General features: G+C 37.6%; 1 protein-coding gene across 7 annotated transcripts in view; it reads left to right on the top strand.

Moving 5' to 3' along the window:
* Positions 1 to 21682, top strand: part of LOC104845975 (chromatin remodeling regulator CECR2) — a 172668-nt gene that overhangs the window by 15646 nt on the left and 135340 nt on the right. Inside the window, exon 1 of one of the 7 annotated variants that reach the window (XM_064284800.1) lies at positions 452 to 471. The exons of the other annotated variants lie outside the window; for them this stretch is intronic. The gene's annotated coding sequence lies outside the window, so the exon portion shown is untranslated. Of the gene's footprint in view, positions 1 to 451; positions 472 to 21682 lie in introns of those variants that run through there. 7 annotated transcript variants of the gene reach the window in all.

Genomic DNA, 21682 nt, shown 5'->3' on the forward strand with positions numbered 1-21682 from the left:
CCAGGGTTTCCAGTTCTATAGTAGCAGCTAATAAACCGTCCGTCTTCAAATGTCTTCGGTTGTCCCCACAAGGTCTTTTATAGATGCTGTTCCACACCTCCATCTAGGTCCACATATTGTGTTTAGTTGTTAGAGGGATAGTTTTTAAGCAGGTTGAAGCCAACCCATTTCTTCTAGTCAGAGGGAAAAATTAGAAAAACAACTTAAATTTTAAGTGACTGTGCACCTTTAAGTATATTGTGAAGTATTAACCCAAAAGGGAGTGTTTATCGGCTCGACACAGGCTCTGGACTTGGACAGATAATGGGCTCCAGTCCAAGCTCTGTTCAAGGTCTGGACAAGCTACTTAACCTCTCAGAGACTCAGTTTTTTTCACTTGCAAAATTGATTTTATATCTTATTCCATAGACTTAGAAGATTCAAACGAGCTGGTGCATATGAGGGCCTGGCACAAGTAGATTTCAACAAGTGGTAATTATTATTATTATTAACTTTTTTTCTCATTTTAGATTTTGAATTATAATAATAGGATATTATAACCGAGAATCATTTGGGGGAACGAATTAAATAATAAAGATAAAAGTTTATATAATCTCCTATATTTTTACTTTCTGAAATCAAAGTGTAATGAAAAATATCAACGTATTGTGCTTATGTGAATTATGCTGAATACAGATTGCTTTTTTAATGTGTTTATTGAGATATAGAGCCCTGGTAGTGCAATGTTAAGAGCTTGGCTGCTGATCAAGAGGTTGGCAGTTCAAATGCACCAGCCGACCCCTGGAAACCCTATAGGCCATTTCTGTTCTGTCTGATAGGGTCGCTATGAGTCTGCATCGACTCAGTGGCCACAGGTTATTTGTTGAGATATAATTAATCTACCACACGATCTACTTACCCACTTAAGGTGTACATACCAATTCAGTGATTTTTAGTTACTCAACTATTACCACAGTCAATTTTAGAACATTTTTTAGCCCCCCCACCCAAAAAAACGTCATACTCATTAACAGTCATTTCCCGTTTTTTCCTAACTTCCAAGCTGTATATAACCATTAATCTGGAAATTTTGTATTAGCGGAATCACATAATATGTAGGCTTTGGGATTGGCTTCTTTCATTTAGCGTAATGTGTTCAGAATTTATCCATGTCGTAGCATGTATCAGTACTTAATATTTTTGTGGCCAAATAATATTCCACAGTATAGATATACTACATTTTGTTTATCCATATGTTTCTCTGATGGAATTTAGATTGTTTTCACCTTTTGGCTATTACAAATAATACTGACATGAATATTTGTGTACAGGTTTTTGTGTGGACATATATTTTCAGTTGTCTTGCACAGGCAGTCCCTGGATTACAGACAAGTTCTGTTCGTAAGTTTGTCTTTAAGTCTAATTTGTACATAAGTTGGAAGAGTTAGGTATGGTTAGTATCTAGCTCATAGGGACCCTGTAGGACAGAGTAGAATTGCCCCATAGGGTTTCCAGGAGCACCTGATAGATTCAAACTGCTGACCTTTTGGTTAGCACTTAACCACTACGCCACCAGGGTTTCCAACAGTTAGTCATATGTTTGTCTTAGTATATGGTATACCTTTCTATGCATTAAAAAAAAAAAAAAAAATCCAGATACACTAAAACATTTTAAACATAATAATACAGTAATGATAATGTTTTGATGCCCGTTGCAGAGTAGCACCTGTTGGTCATTACGAATCACTGTATGTACCTTGAATTTTTAATATAATAGTCTTTAAGTGAGTTGGTTTGTAACTATGTGTTGTGCTTAAGTGCTTATAGTGGAATTGCTGGGTCATATGATAACTTCGTTTAGCCTTTTGAGGAACTGCTAGATTTTTTCCAAGTGGCTGCACCATTTTACATTCCCATCAGTGTGTGAGGTTTCTGATTTCTCCACATCTTGTCAGCATTTGTTACTGACTCTTTGGTACTAGTCCTAGCAGTTGGTGTGAAGTGGTATCGCAGTATGGTTTTGATTTACATTTCTCTGATGACTAATGCTGTCCACAATCTTTTCGTGTGATTATTGGCCATTTATATATCTTGGAAAATGTCTGTTCAGAGCCTTTTCCCAATTTTTAAATTGGGTTATTTGCCTCTTTGTTGCCTTGTATTGAGCTGTAGGAGTTCTCTATGTATTCTAGATAGAAAAAAACAAAACAAAACAAAACCAAAAACCCTTGCCGTCGAATTGGTTCCTTTATCAGGTATATGATTTGCATATATTTCCCTCCATTCTGTGTGTTGTTTTTTCACTCGTAATGGAGTTCGTTGAGCACAAATGCTTTAATTTTGATGAAGTCCAATTTATCTGCTTTTATTGCTCATCTAAGAATAATTTGCCAGATCCATGGTCATGAAGATTTGCTGGTGTGTTTCTTCCAACAGTTTTAGCTCTTTGATCCATTTGGAGTTAACTTTTTCATATGGTGTGAGGTAGGGGTACAACTACATTCTTTTGCATGTATCTATCCAGTTGCCCCAGCACCATTTGTTGAAAAGACTGTGCTTTCCGTATTGACTGATCTAGGCACCCTTGTGAAAAATCATTGACCATAGATGTATGAATGTATTTCTGGACTCTAATTTCTGTTCCGTTGATCTGTATGTTCCATCCTTGTGTTCGTACCACATTGTCTTGTTTACTTTTGCTTTGTAGTGAGTTTTGAAATTGGGAAGTGTTGATCCTCCTGCTGTATTCTTCAGTTTCAGGATTGTTTCAGCTGTTCTGGATCCCTTGCGATTTCATAGGAATTTTAGAATCACTTTGTCAGTGTCCACAAAGAAGTCAGCTGGGATTTTGGTATGGATTATGTTAAATCTGTAGGTCAGTTTGAGGATTATTACCGTTTAACAATGTTAAGACTTTTGACCTGTGATTGTGAATGTTTTTCCTTGTATTATTCTTTAATTTTTGCAATAATGTTTTGTAACTTTCTGAGTATAAATTTTACATTTATGTGATGAAATTTATTTCTGAGTAATTTTAATATTGTAAATGGAATTGTTTTCTTAATTCATTTTCAGATTGTTCATTGACAAATTGCTTTTTAAAAATTAATTTTATTAAAGTTGAACCTTTAGCTAGACTGACAAAGAAGAGAAAAGATGCAAAAAGCCAAAATAAAAAATGAAAGTGGGGACATTACAACTGACCCGATTGAAGTAAAGAGAATTATGACCAAATATTATGAACAACTGTGTGGCAACAAACTGGAGAGCCTAAATGAAATGGGCAAATTCTTAGAAGCACACAACCTACCCAAAGTGACTTTAGAGAAAATAGAAAGTTTCAGTAGACCCAGAACAAGTAAAAAGATTGAATCAGTGATCAAAAAATCTCCCAACAAAAACAGTCCTGTACCAAATGACTTTAGTGGGGAATTTTACCAAATATTTAGAGAAGAATTGACACCAGTACTGTTTAAACTATTCCAAAAGATAGAGAAGGAAGGAATACTCCCTGATTCATTCTATGAAGCAAATATAACCCTGATACCCAAACCAGACTAAGACACTGCAAGAAAAGGAAACCACAGGCCAGTATCTCTTATGAATATAAATGCAGAAATCCTCAGCAAAATACCAGTGAATAGAATCCAGCAGCATATTAAAAGAGTTTGTACAACATGACCAAGTTGGATTTATTCCAGGAATGCAGGAATGGTTCAGCATTAGAAAACTAATCAATGTAATATACCATATCAAAAACAAACAAAAAAACCCCAACGTGTTGTTATTGAGCCGATTCCAACTCATAGCAACCCTATAGGGCTACTCTGTAGCCTTTCCAAGGAGCAGCTGGTGGATTCGAACTGCTAACCAATAGTTCAAACAGCCTGAACTCTTAACCACTGTGCCACAAGGGCTTCACATCATATATAAAACAAAGGAAAAGAACTACATGATCATCTCTGTGGATGCAGAAAAAGCATTTGATTAAATCCAACAGCCTTTCTTGATTAAAACCCTAAGGAGGATTGGAATAGAAGAGAAAGTCCTCAGAATGATTCAGGGCATGTATGAAAAGCCAACAGCTAACATTAAACTTACTGGAAAAAGACTGAGAGCTTTCTCCTTGAAATTGGGAACAAGGCAAGGGTGCCCACTGTCACCACTTCTATTCAATATTGTATCAGAAGTACTAGCCAGATCAATAAGAAATAAAAGGTATCCAGATTGGAAAAGAAGAAGTAAAATTATCTCTATTCATGGATGATATGATCCTGTATATAGAAAATCCCAAAGAGTCCACAAGAAAACTTCTAGAGCTAATACAGGAATTTAGCAAAGTTGTAGGGTACAAGGTCAATAAACAAAAATCAGAAGGGTTTCTGTACACCAGCAATAAGAAATCTGAAAGGGAAATCAGGGAAACAGTTCCATTTACAATAGCATCTAAGAGAATAAAATACCAAAAACAAAAACAAAAAAACCCCAAACCTGTTGCCGTGAAGTTGATTCCAATAGGAGAGAGTGGAACTGCTCTGTGGGGTTTCCAAGAAGCAGCTGGTGGATTCGAACTGCCAACCTTTTGGTTAGCAGCTGAGCTCTTAACCATTGTGCCACCAGGGCTCCTCAAGAGAATAAAATACCTAAGAATAAACCTAACCAGAGATATGAAGGACTTGTACAATGAAAACTATGTAACACTACTGAAAGAGATTAAAGAAGACTTAAATGGAAAGATGTTCTGTGTTGATGGATTGGAAGACTTGATACTGTTAAGACGCCAGTACTACCCAAAGCGATCTGTAGATTCAACACAGTCCCCATCAAAATTCCAACAGCCTTTTTTACAGAAATAGAAAAACTCCTGACACTGTTACCCTGAGAGAATCTTTAAACCTTAAACCAAAAGTATCCCCTGAAGTCATCTTAAAACCAAACAGTTATTTAGCTTAACTAGTAAAAAAATGTCCACCTTGAGCATTATGCTTATTTTTAAAAACTATATGGGATTAAATTGACAATAGCAACTCAAAAGATGAGGAACCTTAGGGAGCAGTGAGTTTATGATAAGGAAGGAACAGTTCAGAAAAGGAGGGTGAGAATGGTTGCACAACTGGAAGAATGTAATCAGTGTTATGAAATTGTACATGTAGAAACTGTTGAATTAGTTTATTTTTTGCTGTGTATATTCTCAACAGTAAATAAACTAAAATTTAGAAAAATGTTTTATCGATCTGCAGTTTAAATACAGTGAAGTGCACCCCATAAAGTATATAATTTGATGAATTTTGGCAAGTACTTTTACCCTTGTAACCACTCCCACTTCAATCAAGATACAGAATTTTTTATTGCCCCCCAAATTTTCCTTTTGCCCCTTGGCAGCTAACCTACCTCCCCTCCCCCAGACCTCAGGCAGTCACTGATCCACTTTCTGTGACTACAGATTAATTGGCCTTTTCTAGAAGTTCATCTAAGTAGAAGCCTATGGTGTTCATTCTCTTGTGCCTGGTGTCTTTTACTCAGATGATGATTTTAAGATGCATCCATATTGTTGTGTGTACCAGTGGTTCTTTTTTATTGCTAAATAGTATTCCATTGTGTGGCTTTACCACAATTTGTTTATCCATTTTCCTACTGATGGACATTTGGGTTGTTTCCAGTTTCCTGCTGATGGACATTTGTATAGTTTCCAGTTTTTGGCAGTGAAGAATTAAGGTGCTGAGTATATTCATACACAGGCCTTTGTGTGGACATATTTTAAATTCTATTGGTTAAATATCTAGCAGTGGGATTGTTGGGTTATATGTAAGTATATATTTAACTTTATAAGAAACTGACAAATTGTTTAAAAAAAAGATTTTTTTTTTTAAATTGAAGTTAATTTATATACATTAAATTTTCCCCCTTTCAGTATACATTCCGAGAAGCCCTGTTATACAGCAGTTAAGTGTTCTGGTGCTAACCGGAAGGTCAGCAGCTCCGTGGGAGAAAAGACCTGGTGATATACTTCTGTAAAGATTTCAGCCTAGGAAAATCCTATGAGGCAGTTCCACTCTGTCTTGATGGGTTGCTGTGAGTCAGAAGCAACTCAACAGCACAGGACAACAGTGCACATTCCTATGACTTTCCGTAGTTGTATGACCACCGCTTACATAATCAAGGTATAGAACAGCGCCATCACCCAAGAAATTTTCCTCATGTCCCTTTGTAGTTAACTACTTCCACAACCCTTGTTGACCACTTAATTATTTTGTATCCCTGTAATTCCTGTGCCATATAAGTGGAACCATATAGTATGTAGTCGGAGTCTGGCATCTTTCATTTGGCATAATGCATTTGAGATTCATCCATATTGTTTCAGGTATGAGCATTTTATTCCTTTTTATTGCCAAATAATACTCCATGGTAGGGACAAACCAGTTTATCTGTTCAACAATGGAAGAAAGTTTGAATTGTTTCTAGTGTTTGGTGATCGTGAGTAAAGCTGCTTAAAGATCTCATACAGATGTTTGTGTGAATACGTAGGAATAGGATTGCAGAGTCATGTGGTAAATGCATATTTAATCATGGAAAACAGTTTGGTGGTTTTTTGCATTCCCACCAGCAATTTAGAGACCATCTCAAGAATACATTTGATAGACTGAACATTAATGACTGAAGACCATAGAGTTGTAGAAAGATATCAGGGACATGCCTTTGACTTACATGAAGCAAGTGAAAACTCACTAAAAAGACAGGAAAGAAGGAAAGATCAAAATAGATGTCCGAAAAGACTCAGAAACTTGCTCTTAAGTGTATAGCAGCCAAAGCAAATGGAGGAAATGATGAAGTAAAAGAGATGAACAGAAGATTTCAAAGGGTGGCTCGAGAAGACAAAGTAAAGTATTATGGTGAAACGTGCAAAGACCTGGAGTTAGGAAACCAGAAGAAAAGAATGCGATTGGTATTTCTCAAGCTGAAAGAACAGAAGAGAAAATTTAAGCCTTGAGTTGCATTACTGAAGGATTGTATGGGCAAAAAATTGAGTAGCCCATGAAGCATCAAAAGAATATGGAAGGCATATACAGAATAATTGTACCAAAAAGAAATTGGTGGATGTTCAGCCATCTCGGGAGGTAACATTTGATCAAGAACTGATGGTACTTAAGGAAGAAGTCCAAGCTGCGCTGAAGGCATTGGTGAAAAACAATGCTGTAGGAATTGGTGGAATACTAGTTGGTATGCTTCCAGCAAATGGATGCAGTGCTGGAAGTGCATACTTGCACGAGTCAAAAACTTTAAAAGACAGCAGCTGCCTGGCCGACTGACTGGAAGAGATCCACATTTGTGCCCATTCCAAAGAAAGGTGATTCATTGGAATGTGGAAATTATCAGACAATGTCATTAACATCACATGGTAGCAAAATTTGCTGAAGATAATTCAAAAACAAATATAGGCGTACATTGACAGGAAACGGCTAGAAGTTCACGCCGGATTCAGAAGAGGTTATGGAATGAAGGAATTCGTTGCTGATGTCAGATGGATTGTGGCCGAAAGCAGAGAATATCAGGAAGTTGTTTACCTGTGTTTTATGACTATGCGAAGATATTAATCTGTGTGGATCATACCAAATTATGGGTAACATTACAAAGAATAGGAATTCCTGTACACTTATGTAATTGTGTTCAGAAACTTGTACATGGGTCAAAAGACTGTTGCTCCAACAGAACAAGAGAATGCTGCATCGTTGAGAACTGGAACAATATGTGGCAGAGTTGTATCCTTTCATCTTACTTGCCAGAAATGAAGATGACTTGAAGATTTGCTGATGAAAGTCAAAACTACAGCCTTCAGTATGGAAAGTGAAGAAAATGAAAAGCTTTACAACTGGACTGATAAACTACATTATGATAAATGAAGAAGAAATTGAAGTTGTCAGTGATTTCATTCTACTTGGATCAACAGTCAACATCCATGGAAAGGAGCAATCAAGAAATCAAATGGCACGTTGCACTGGGCAAATCTGTGAAAGACCTCTTTAAAGTTTAAAAAAAAAAAAAAAATGTCATTATAATGACAAAGTGCACCTGACTCAAGCCATGGTGTTTTCAGTCTCCTGATATGCATGGGAGAGCCGGACAATGAAAAAGGAAGACAGAAGAAGGTTAATATATTCAAACTGTGGTGTTGTTGAAGAATGTTGACTATATTGGTGACTGTCAGAAGAAGGGATATAACCAGAATGCTTCTTAGAAGCAAGGACGATGAGACTTCAGCTCACTTACTCTGGACACATAATCAGAAAAGACCAGTTGCTACAAAAGGATATCATGGTTGATAAAGTAGAGGGTCAGCAAAATGAGAGAAACCCTCAATGGCACAATAGCCAAAACAATAGACTCAAACATACCAGTGTTCGTGAAGGTGGTGTGGGACTGCGCAACATTTTTTTCTGTGATTCATAAGGTGGCCATGTGTTGGAGCCTGCTTTGTGGCCACTAACATTTAGTGTGTAGTGTAGCTTATTGTGGCTTGAATTTCCATTTACCTAATGACCCTGGTGGTATAGTGGTTAAGTGCTACAGCTGCCAACCAAAAGGCCAGCAGTTCACATCTACCAGGTGCTCCTTAGAAACCCTATGGGGCAGGTCTGCTCTGTTCTGTAGGGTGGCTATGAGTCGGAATCAGCTCAACGGCAATGGGTTCGGGTTTTAATGACTAATGAGAAGCCCTGGTAGTGCAGTGGTTATGCGCTCAGCTGGTAACCAGAAGGTCAGTGCTTCAAACCCACTGGTTGTTCTGCGGGTGAAAGATGTGGCAGTCTGCTTCTGTAAAGATTTATAGCCTTGGAAGCAAACCCTGTGGGTACCGTTTCACCACACTTGTCTCTCTGCATAGATATTTATACACATTTATATACAAACACACAAATCCCAACACTTTTTTAATCATGCATACATTTTGATGGTTCACTCTTTAATAAGCATCCCTTACAAACAAGACCGTTCTCCTGTATAGCCACAGTACCATTAATACTCCTAAGGAAAATTAAAAATAATTTCACAGTATTGTCTAGTATGAGTCCATATTCAGATATTCCTCCTTGTCACAAAAATTTTTTAAATTGTGGTTAGTACACACACACAGACACACACTCATTGCTGCCAAGTTGATTCTCACTCGTAGCCACCCTATAGGACAGAGAAGAACTGCCCCATAGAGTTTCCAAGGAGCAGGTGGTAGATTCGAACTACCAACCTTTTGGTTAGCAGCCAAGCCCTTAACCACTGTGCCACCAGGGCTCCAGCACGCACATGCGCACGTGTGTGTGTGTGTGACATAAACAGTTAAGCAAGCTTTCAGATAAATGAAATGTTGGCAGTTTGAATCCACCTGGAGGTGTCGTGGAAGAAAGGCCAAGCATTCTACTTTTGAAAGATCACAGCCATTGAAAACCCTGTGGAGCACAGTTTTAGTCTGATACACATGGGCTTGCCATGAGTCGGAATCAACTTGACAGCAGGTGTGTGTGTGTGTGTGTGTGTGTAGCAAAACGTGCTGTTTCAACATCTTTTACATGTATATTTCAGTGCTGTTAATTACATTCATCATGTTGTGCAACTATCACACTGTTTCCAAAAATTTCTATCACCTTTAGCAGAAGCTCAGTGACCTGTAAACAATGACTCCCTCTTTCCCCCCTCCTTCCCACCCTGAGTAACCACTGATAAACTTTGGTCAATATACGTTTGCCTGTTGTGTATATTTCATGTAAGTGGGATGAAGCAATACTTGTCCTTTTGTGACTGACTTATTTCACTCAGCATAATGTTTTCAAGGTTCATCCGTGTTGCGGTATGTTATCAGGACTTAATTTCTCTTTATGACTGAGTAATATTCCATTCTTTGTACGTGTCTCATCTTGTTTATTCATTTATTTGTTGATGGACATTTAGGTTGTTTCTACCTTTTGGCCTTTGTGGATAGTGCTGCAGTGAATATGCTGTACAAGTATCTGTTTATGTTCCTGTTTTCAAGTCTTTTTGGGTATGTACCTAGAGTGGAATTGCTGGATCATATAGTAGTTCTGTGTTTAAGTCTTTTTAATATACATATATATTTAAGATATATAACAACATTTGCCAATTGCATGATTTTCATGTGTACGATTTAGTGACATATGTTAATCATATTATGCAACTGTCACCAATATAAATTGCCAAATTTTTTTTATTACCTTAAGTAGAAATCCAGTGCTTCCTAAACAATGACTCCTCTTCACCTCTCCTTCGCGCCCCTGGTAACCACTGATAAACTTTGGTCTGTATACATTTGCCTATTCTAGATATTTTTTGTACGTGAGATCATACATTTGACCTTGTGTAATTTACTTAGTTCACTCAGTATAATGTTTTTAAGGTTCATTCATGTTGTAGCATGTTTGAGAACTTCATTTCTCTTTATGGCTGAGTAATATTCTGTTATACAGACACACGCACACACACACACCCACCCACCCACCCACCATATTTTGTTTATCCATTTATCTGTTGATGGGTATTTTGTGTCACTGCTTTCAAGTCTCGGGTATATACCTCAGAGCAGAATTGCTGGGTCATATGGTAGTTCTATGTTTAAGTCTTTGAGAAACTTCCAGACTTTGTCACAGTGGTTGTACCATTTTGCATTCCCGCCAGCAAAGCATAAGGGTTCCAGTTTCTCCACATCCTTGCCAACATATGTTGCTTTTTTTTTTAAATTGATGTTTTAGCCATCCTAGTGGATATGAAGTGATATTGTGGTTTTGATTTGCTGAGCATCTTTTCGTGTGCTTGTTGGCCATTTCTATTTCTTCTTTGGTGAAATGTCTATTGAAGTCCTTTGCCGATTTTTAGATTGGGTTGTCTTTTTGTTGAGTTGTAGAGGTTGAGTGAGTTGTACATTCTGGTTCCCGATGATATTCTCCCAATCCACAGGCTGTTTCTTTACTTTGTTTATAAAGTCCTTTGATGAACAAAAGTTTTAAATTTTGACGAAGTCGTATTTATTGTGTCTTTTGTTGCCTGTGCATCATGTTCAGGGTCATACCTAAGAATCCATTGTTAAATACTAAGTCCTGAAGCATCACCCCTATGTTCTAAGAGTTTTATGTTTTTAGTTCTTACATTTAGGTCTTTGATGCATTTTGAGTTAATTTTTATGCATGGCGGGTTGGTATGGCTCTAGCCTCATTCCTTTGCACATGGAAATCCAGTTGTCCCAGTACCATTTTTTAAAGAGACAATGTATTCCCCATTGAATAGATTTTTGACCCTTGTCGGAAATAAGTTGACCATGGGAGTTCGGGTTTATTTCTGGACTTTCAGTTCTGTTCCATTGGTCTGCATGTACATCATTATAGCCATGGTGGTTGGTTTGTTTCTGTTCAAGGAACTGATCAAGGCTTCACGCTTTGCATTTGGATATTATTTCTATTTAGTCTCTTTGTAATTAGAGTAGTCTCCCTGCCTTTTTGTGTTTTATTGCTGTTTTGAATAGTCCTGGCCAGTTGTTTTATAGAATGTTCCATGTTTTGGATTTTACTGTATCTCCGTGTTTAGGTTCAAGTTAAACATTTTTGGTAAGACTACTTTATAAGTATTGCTGGATACTTACTGTATCTCATTATAAGTTACGTCACTTCATGTTGCTTACTATTGGTGATGCTAGTTTTCATCACTTGGTTAAGGAGATTCACCTTTTTGCTTGAGTGATGCTAGTAGGTTTCTCAGTGAAAATGACCCCTGAGAGAACAGCCTTGTAAACTGTTGGGAGTCAGAGAAAGGGAGATGAAGAATATGGCCACTGCTCATAAAATATAAAGTTAAAAAGGAGACAGATGTGCAAACAAACTATTGTGTATTGTGATACAGTTATATTACCATAAGATGTTTGTTTCAGTGGAAGTATGTGCAAACTATAGTGGAAGAAACATCTAAGTCTGTCCAGGGGATAGTTGGGAGAGGGTTCACAGCTTAAATTCTGGGAGGCTGGGTATGAATTGACAAGTGGATTGGTAGAGGGAGGGCGTCACCAGCAAAAGGAACGGCATGTGTGGAAACGTGGGAAGAGTACACGTGTGTTTATATGCTCACATGTTTATGTGTGCATGTGTGTATGCCAGAGATAGTAGGGAATAGCAGGTATTGCAGCAGCATGTTTGGAAGGTTGGTGGGAGTAGCAAGAGATGAGTCTACATCTGTAGCGAGGTGGTGGTCTTGCTAGGTGCCATCAAGTCGGTTCCGACTCATAGCGACGTGTGTACAACACAAAGAAACAGTGCTCAGTCCTGAGCCATCCTCATAGTCATTGCTGTGTTTGAGCCAGTTGTTGCAGGCACTGTCAGTCCATCTCATTGAGGGTCTTCCTCTTTTTCGCTGACCCTCTACTTTACCAAGGATGGTGTCCTCCAGGGACTGATCCCTCCTGATAACATGTCCAAAGTACGTGAGACAAAGTCTCACCATCCTTGTTGCTAAGGAACATTCTGGCTGTACTTCTTCCAAGACGGATTTGTTCCTTCTTTTGGCAGTCCATGGTTTATTCAATACCCTTCGCCAACACCATAGTTCAAAGGCGTCAGTTCTTCTTCAGTCTACCTTATTCATCGTCCAGCTTTTTGCATGTATAGGAGCCAATTGAAAACACCATGGCTTGGGTCAGGTGCACATTAGTCTTCAAGGTGACATCTTTACTTTTTTAACACTTGAAAGAGGTCTTTTGCAGCAGATTTGCCCAGTGCAGTACATCTTTGATTTCTTGACTGCTGCTTCCATGGGTGTTGATTGTGGATCCAAGTAAAATGAAATCCTTGACAACTTCAGTATTTATTTTCTCCACTCATCATGATGTTGCTTGTTGATCCGGTTATGAGGATTTTTTTTTTTTATGTTGAGGTGTAATCCATACAGAAGGCTGTAGTCTTTTATCTTCATCAGTAAGTGATTCAGGTCCTCTTCGCTTTCAGCAAGCAAGGTTGTGTCATCTGCATAATGCAGGTTGTTAATGAGTCCCTTTCCAGTCCTGATGCCCCGTTCTTCTTCACATAGCCCAGCTTCTCCAATTATTGAATAAGTATGATGAAAGGGTACAACCCGGATGCACACCTTTCCAGACTTTAAACCACACAGTATCCCTTCGTTCTGTTCAAAACAACTGCCTCTTGATGTATGTACAGGTTCCTCATGAGCACAGTTAAGTGTTCTGGAATTCCTGTTCTCCACAGTGCTATCCATAATTTGTTATGATCCACACAGTTGAATGCCTTTGCATAGGCAGTAAAACACAGGTGAACATCTTTCTGGTATTCTCTGCATTCAGCCAGGATCCGTCTGACATCTGCAGTGATATACCTCATTTCATGTCCTCTTCTGAATCTGACTTGAATTTCTGGCAGTTCCCTGTCGATGTACTGCTGCATCCCACTTTTGAATGATCTTAAGCAAAATTGTACTTGTGTGATGTTTATGATATTGTTTGATAATTTTAGCATGTGGTTGGATATTGAGGTAAGGGCTAGTTATATGAAGACTATTTAATTTAGATTTTATCTTGAAGGTTGAGGTTTTTAAACTTCTTTTTAAGCTGTGAATCACTTTGTAAAAGGAAACGTTACGCAGAAACTCAGTATGTAAAACAGATAAAAGTGTTTAAAAGTTGCTGTAGGTGATGAGGAGCTGTTGCAGTTTGAGCAGGGGAGACTGATGTGATCTAGTGCTTAGGGCAGGCTTCGTGTCTGGTATATAATCTGTGTACAATAAATATTTGTTGAGTGAATGAATAAATGATCTTTGCAGTGCAGAAAGTTCACTTCACTGTTAGGCGTAGAAAGAACAAATAGGAACCAGTGAGACAAGTTGTAAGGCTATTGAAGTAGTCCAGATGAGAGATGAAAGACTTGAACCAGGGAAAGGATAAGAGAGATTAGAATGAGAGAATGTATACGAAATAAAGAGAGACTTAAATGGACATGGTGGACAATGGCTTGTAAGGGAGAGAGAGTTTAGCATAGTGGCTCCATCCACCGGACAGTGTCATCTCAGGGAATGTTCTGGGAATTTGTGGAGGTAGTTTTAGTCACAGTGATGGGAAGGCACTGCTGGCATTCGTGGGTGGAGGTAGGAGTGCTAGATGTAATGCAGTGCATAGTACAATCCTAACAATGAAGAATTCAACGCCATCTTAAATAGTTTTCATGTAGGTGAAAAAATAACTTTGAACGTAAATCCAAACTCTGTTTTGCATATAAATACAAAGTAATTTTTGTGGTGTTTTAATATACACCAAAAATTTTTAGAAATGCAATTGTCATGTGACTCAAGGAAAGACTATGCTTAGTTTTGTTCAGATATCCTTTTTATCACCATATTTGAATTGTTTATACAATACCCATGTCAATCTGCCTTTGTACCTTTAGCTTCTGCATGTAGAAGCAGGCACCTATTATGCCTTCTAGTGACTTATGCATTTACATTTTGAAATATATTTTATTATATATTATTTTCATTTTGTGTCTCCTTTTGGTTACAACTGGGCAATATATTGATTATTTTTAAATATATGAATGTAGGAAGGTTTTATTATCTATGAATTTCATTTCAGGATAGTAAAAGGGGGGTTTACAAAATATTTGTTAAAAAGAGAGGAATTACTTGATCGGACAAAGCTGAAGACTGACTGGTCTAGTGACTGCCTATATGTTACTCCTAATTGAGGTGACAAAAACTGAAAGAGGATTGGGTTTGGATTGAAGGTATTAAGTATGAGACATGTTGAATTTGAGGTATATATGGGACATTTAGGTAGAGATGTACAGTAGAGAGTTATAAATGGGGACTTGGAGTTTTGGAGAGAGTTTGTGCCTGGGGGAAAATAATAGTTAACATTTATTGAGAGGTGTGATGGTTAAGAATGCCAGTTCTGGAACCAGATTAGGCTAGTTGTTTAAAAGCAGTTAAATAACTTGGCCTATCTCTGTGACATTGGACAAGTTACTTAACTGCTTTTACACGTATCGTATGGGGCATAATAGTACCTACCCAATGAGCTGATGTGAGAATGAAATGTCTTAATACATGTAAAATATCCAAAATAGTACCAGCTCATAATAAATAATTCAGATTAGTAATTTTTATTCACTGAACATTCATGTTTTTGTTAGATGCTATTGAGTTGGCTATGACTTATAGTGACCCCACATACAACAAAACAAAATGCTGCCCAGTCCCGCACACCATCCTTATAATCATTGCTATGTTTGAGCTCATTGTTGCGGCCACTGTGTCAATCCATCTTGTTGAGGGCCTTCCTCTTTTTTGCTGACCCTTTACTTTACCAAGCATGCTGTCCTTCTCCAGGGACTAGGCCCTCTTGATAACACGTCCAAAGTATGTGAGACGACATCTCGCCATCCTCCCTTCTAAGGAGCATTCTGGCTGTACTTATTCCAAGACAGATTTGTTCGTTCTTCTGGCAGTCCATAGTGTATTCAGTATTCATCACCAGTACTATAATTCAAAGGCATCAGTTCATCGGTCTTCCTTATTCATTGTCTAGATTTCATATGCATATGAGATGATTGAAAGTACCATCGCTTGGGTCAGGTGTGCCTTAGTCCTCAAAGTAACATCACTGCTTTTTAATTTAACACTTTAAAGAGGTCTTCTGCAGTAGATTTGCCCATTGCAATACGTTGTTTATTTCTTGACTGCTGCTTCCATGGGCATTAATTGTGGATCCAAGTAAAATGAAACCCTTGACAATTCCAGTGATTCTCCGTTTATCATGATGTTACTTATTGGTCCAGTTGTGGGGATCTTTTTTTTTCTTTATGTTGAGGTGTAATACATACGGAAGGCTGTAGTCTTTGATCTTCATCACTAAGTGCTTCAAATCAGTAAGTGCTTCAAATCCTCTTCGCTTTTCAGCAAAGCTGTGTCATGCACACATCACAGGCTGTTAATTACTCTTACACCAACCCTGATGTTGTGTTCTTCATATAGTCCAGCTTCGCAGATTATCTGCTCAGCAAAGGTTCATATGCTAAGAACTATGAATTAATATGTAAGTTATCTCATTTGGTCCTCATAAAACACTTTTTTTTTCCTGAGAAAACTGAGGTTTGGGGACATTTAAATACAGATTTGAGAGTCATAAATAATATAGTTAGTAATAAGGCTAAATTGGATAATAATGAATCTGATGCTTATAGGATCTTTCTCCTCCATTTGTGATCCTCAGACCAGCAGCTTCAGCATCATCTGGGAGCTTGTTAGAAATACATAATTTTAGGCCTCATCCTAGATTTACTGAATTAGAATCTACGTTTTAGCAAGATCCGTTGGGTGAGTCCTGTGCAAATTAAAGGGTGAGAAGCATTGAGCTAGGAGATTGGAGCTGGTCAAATTCAGCAGGGGTGGAAGACCCAGAAGTCTCATTCGTGATGTAGTAAAAGACTTGAGAGGGGGAACACCATCAGATCCTGGCTCTAGCTCCAAGTTTTAGCTTTGGGACCTTGGCAGGTCTCTTTCCTTCTCTGGACCTCAGGTTTCCCATCTGTACCATGAGTTAAATTCCCCATTTTTAGCTCTTACATTTAGGTCTAAGTCTGAGGTTTTCTGCTAGGAACACATGCTTCTGATGGATGTTTAGTTCGGATTGGTAGAGGAGGTAAATTGTTATTTTGGCTAGGTCATTTTGGTAGGAGGAGCACCATAAGTACACTCAGAAATGAGTATATCATGAGTGAAAAATTCTGAATTTTACTAAAGCAAAGATTTTAGTATAGTTTCATCCTTCCTGAATTTTTCGTGTTTAAATTTAAGAGGAAATTTATCTAGAAATCCTGAAATTCAGTAAATACATTCTTTCAGTGTGTCTTCAGATTTTGAGTCCGTCATTTTAACAAAATGTTCTGCATCCCACTTTGGTGAGCAAATTCTGGGGTCTTAAAAGCTTGCGAGTGGCTGTCTAAGATGCATCAATTGGTCCCAGCCCACTGGGAGCAAAGTTGAATGAAGAAAACCAAAGACACAGGACAATATTAGCCCACGAGACAAAAGAGCCACATAAACTAGAGACTCTGTTAGTGCGAGACCAGAAGGACTAGATGGTGCCTGGCTACCACCAATGACCGCCCTGATAGGAAGCATAACAGAGAGTCCCTGATGGACTAGGAGAAAAGCGCGGAGCAGAACTCAAATTCACGTAAAAAGACCATACTTGATGATCTGACTGAGACTGGAGGAACCCTCGAAGCCATGGCCCCCAGACGTTCTGTTAACCCACAACTAAAACCATTCCTGAAGCACTCTTCAGACAAAGATTAGGATGGACTATAAAACATAATAATACTCCTGAAGAGTGTACTTCTTAGTTCAGGCAGAGACACAAGACCACATGGGTGGTTCCTGTCCTAAGGCAGGATGAGAAGGCAGGGAGGGACAGGAGCTGGTTGGATGGACATGGGAAACTTGGGGTGGAAAGGAGTATGCTTTTGCATTATAGGGGTTGCAGCTACTGTCTTACGATAATATGTGTATAAATTTTTATATGAGAAATTGAGCTGCAAACTTTCACCTAAAGCACAATTAAAAAAAATTTTTTTTGAGCCCCTCAGTTAATTCTGGTGTGCTGATGCTCGCATGTTATATTTTTTTCATCATGAGGCTTATTGTAATTGTCAAATTAACATTTGAAATCTATATATCATAGTTGAATATATTCTATATTGTTTTAAACTCTAAAACAACATTACATTAAAAAAAAAACTCTGAAATTTGAATTCACCTCCCCCATTTGTCTGAGCTCTTGAGGTTTCTTTTAAACTTCCAGAGGGCACTGATGATTTTTGGTACTTCTTTGTAACTAGAGGGATGATGTCTAAGATAAACACATTTTAGATTTACTTAGATATTAGATAAACTGTATTATTTGTGTTTTACTGACATCTTTCTTTAGAGTAATTAAATTAACTCCTTAGAGATGGGAAATTGAGACCTTTCCACCTTGAATGTAGTTTCAAAGTGGTCTCTAGGATTACACTTCAATTTTCATGCCAAATTCTGGTTAAGCGATTGAGGAAGAGGGGTTTGCATTATGAAAAATAGGAAAAAGTATGTGAGTAGAAGGGAACTTAGTGGCAACTATCCATTGGAGTTTCTGAATGGTGCAATGGTTATGTGCTTGGGTGCTAACCCAAAGGTTGGTAGTTCAAGTTTACCCAGAAGTGCCTTGGAAAAAAGGCCTACTTCTGAAAAATCGGGAAACCCTGGTGACATAGTGGTTAAGAACTATGGCTCCTAATCGAAAGCTACGGCAGTTTGAATCTACCAGGTGCTCCTTGGAAACTCTATAGGGCAGTTCTACTCTGTCCCATAGGGTTGGTATGAGTTGGAATCAACTTGACGGCAACAGGTTTGGTTTGGTTTTCTGAAAAGTCAGGCATCGAAAGGCCTGAAGGGCACACTTCTACTCTGACACATGGGGCTGCCATGAGTTGGAAATGAGTCCATTGCAAATGGTTTTTTTAGTGGATGTAAAGTAGTTTTCATTGTGGTTTTGATAAAGCGTCTCCCTAATGGTTAATGGTGGAGCAGTGGTTAAGGGACTGGCTGCTAACCAATGGGTCAACAGTTCAGATCCACCAGCTGCTCCATGGAAACCTTATAGGTCAGTTCGACCCTGTCCTGTGGGGTTGCTATGAGTTGAAATTGACGCAAAGACAATGGGGTTTTTTTTTTTTTTAATGGCTAATGATGTTGAGCACCTTTTAATGTGCTTATTAGGCATTCATGTATCTTTTTGGTGTACTAGCCACATCTTTTGCTCATTCATAAAAAGGACCCAAGTATGGGTTAATCCAATAAGAATGTAAGGATGATTTAACGTTTTAAATCAATCAGTGTCATTTACCATGTTAAATTAAAACAGGAAAACCATACCATCGTCTCAACGGATAGGGCAGAAGCATTTGATAAATGTATTATCCTTTTTATATTTTATTATTTTGATTTTTGTTTAGAATTTTAGCATCTCTGTTCTTGAAGGTTATGGTATGTAGTTTTGATGTCATGTCTTTGTCTAGTTTTGGCATCAGGGTAATTGCTAGCCTCATAAATGAGTTGGGAAATATTCCTTCCTCTTTTATTTTTCTGGACGATTTTGTGTGGAATTAATATTATTTCGTTTTAAATATTTGGAAAAATTCACCAGTGAAACCATCTGGGCCTGGAGTTTGCTTTGTGTAAGGTTTTAATTGATATAGGCTATGCAGATGATCTATTTTCTCTTGAGTGAGCTTCTGTAGGGTCTTTCAAGGAATATATTCAATCCTGAGTTTTAAGTTTATTGGCTTAAAGTTTATAGTATTCACTTACTATTTTTAAAATATGTAATGACATCATCTCATTCCTAATATTGGTAATTTATATCTTGTTTTCATGAATAGTCTGGTTAGAAGTTTATCAATTTTATTAATCTTATTTTATGCAAGATGTAGTTTTGGTTTTACAGATTTTTCTGTTTTTTTTTTTTTTCTTTTCTATTTCATTGATTTCCACTTTGACCTTTATTATTTCATTTTTGGTACTTATTCTGGAATTTAATCTACTCTTTTTCTAGCTTTTTATGGTAGAAAACGAGGTCATTGAATCCTTTCTTCTTTTCTAAAAATGTTTAATGCTATAAATTTCCCCCTAAGGACTGCTTTATCAGCATTGCCTGAATTTGCTATATTGTGTTTTTGTTTTTAATAAGTTCAATGTATTTTTCACTTTTGAGCTCTTTCTTGGCCCATGGGTTAGTTTCCAAATATTTAGGTTTTCTCCAGGAAGCTTTCTGATACTGATTTCTAGTTTTAATTCCATTTTGGTCAGACAACATACTTTGCATGACTTAAATCCTTTAAATTTATTGAGACTTGTTTTATGGCCCAGAATGTGGTATATCTTGGTAAATGTTCCATATGCACTTAAAAAGAGTGTGTATTCTGCTATTGTTAGCTGCAGTATTTCTGTAAATGTCAATTTAGAAACTTTTTTTTTAATCATTCAATACAGGAGGGATGAAATATGAAATGGATTTGTTTCCCTCTCCCCAAATGCATAGCGTGAGTCTTTGAAAATCCTGCCAGCTCTTTCTTCCAGCTGAAGAGTTGTCCTCTGATTGGAATGACAGCTTTGAACTGGAAGACATTATTTCATTAGTGCGCTAATCAGCCACAGAGATTACCCGATTGGCTACTTAATAATTAAATGAACTTGCTTGTAATTCTTTGAGCATACACAGAACTAATTAAATTAACCCTTTACTGCCCTGTATGCCTAGGGTACTCTCATGTGAAAATGGAGAGGAGCCTGAAATCCTTCATGAAAACTGGTGAGATAAGGCGGCAGATGTTTCAGTTATTCTCAAGGGAAGTACTTTATTTAAGAGGCATATTAAGTACAGAGAAACAAATAAAAAATACAGGTTCGGAAACTAATCCTTTGACAATTTCAGTATTCCTTTACCAGTGTTCTTAGAGTCTTCACGGAAAGGCTTTTTAGATAGGAGTCTAAAATGAACCCTCTTCATTGCCCGTTTTATAGTCTTCGAGGAGACTTCAATGTAAAAGCATTTTCTTGATTATTTTATCATATTCTCTTAACATCCTGGTGAGACCATAGTAAGGTGGGTGAAAGAGAAGGCTGAATTGGTTTATAAATCATTAGTGATGAACAAAACAGAAACTAGAATTTTAGAGTTGGAAGCAAACTTGAATAAGATGACCTTATTCCAGCTGCTCATTTTATAGATGGGGGAACTGATAGTTGGCAAAATTGAGATATACAGAGTGTTTAACCTAGGCACTTAGTCTAGCAGTGGTTCTTAACAGGGTGTGATTTTCACCCCTCAGAGAACACTAACAGTTTCTGGAGACATTTTTGATTGTCACAGCCAGAGGGAGATGATACTGTTATGTAGTGAGGAGAGTCCAGGAATGCTGCTTAACATCCTACAATGCATAGGACAGCGCCTCACAACAAGAACAATTATCAGGCCCAGTTTGTCAGTAGTGCTTAGTCTGAGAAATCCTGGTCTAAAGTCAACTTGTTTTGAGTTTTGGTTAGAACATGGATCTCCAAAACTCAACCTTCATTGCCTTGTGTAAGCTTGTCATCAGCTGTTGGTAATCAACTCTATATTATTATTATTATTAAAACATTATTGTCATAAAATACAGACAATAAAAATTTTGCCATTTTAACCACTTTTAAATGCACAATTCAGTACCATTTAATTATGTTCACCATGTTGTGCATCTGTCACCCCATCTTTCCAAAAGTTTTCATCACCCTAAACAGGGCCTCCATATCTGTTAAGCAGTAACTCCCATTGTACCCTCCTCCAAGCCCCTGGTAACCACTAATAAACTGTTGTCTCTGTGCATTTACCTCTTCTACATATTTCATATAACTGGGAATCATATTTGCCGTTTTGTATCTGACTTATTTCACTTAGCATGTTTTCAAGGGTCATTCATGTCATAACATGTATCAGAACTTCATTTCTCTTTTTGGCTAAATAATATTCCATTGTATGGGTATACCACATTTTGTTTATCCAGTCATCTGTTCATGGGTACTTAGTTGCTTCCATCTTTTGGCTATTGTGTATAATGCTGCGGTGCCTAGGGTACAAGTA

Source organism: Loxodonta africana, chromosome 4 (assembly GCF_030014295.1).
Source record: "Loxodonta africana isolate mLoxAfr1 chromosome 4, mLoxAfr1.hap2, whole genome shotgun sequence".
NCBI classification, from domain to species: domain Eukaryota; kingdom Metazoa; phylum Chordata; class Mammalia; order Proboscidea; family Elephantidae; genus Loxodonta; species Loxodonta africana.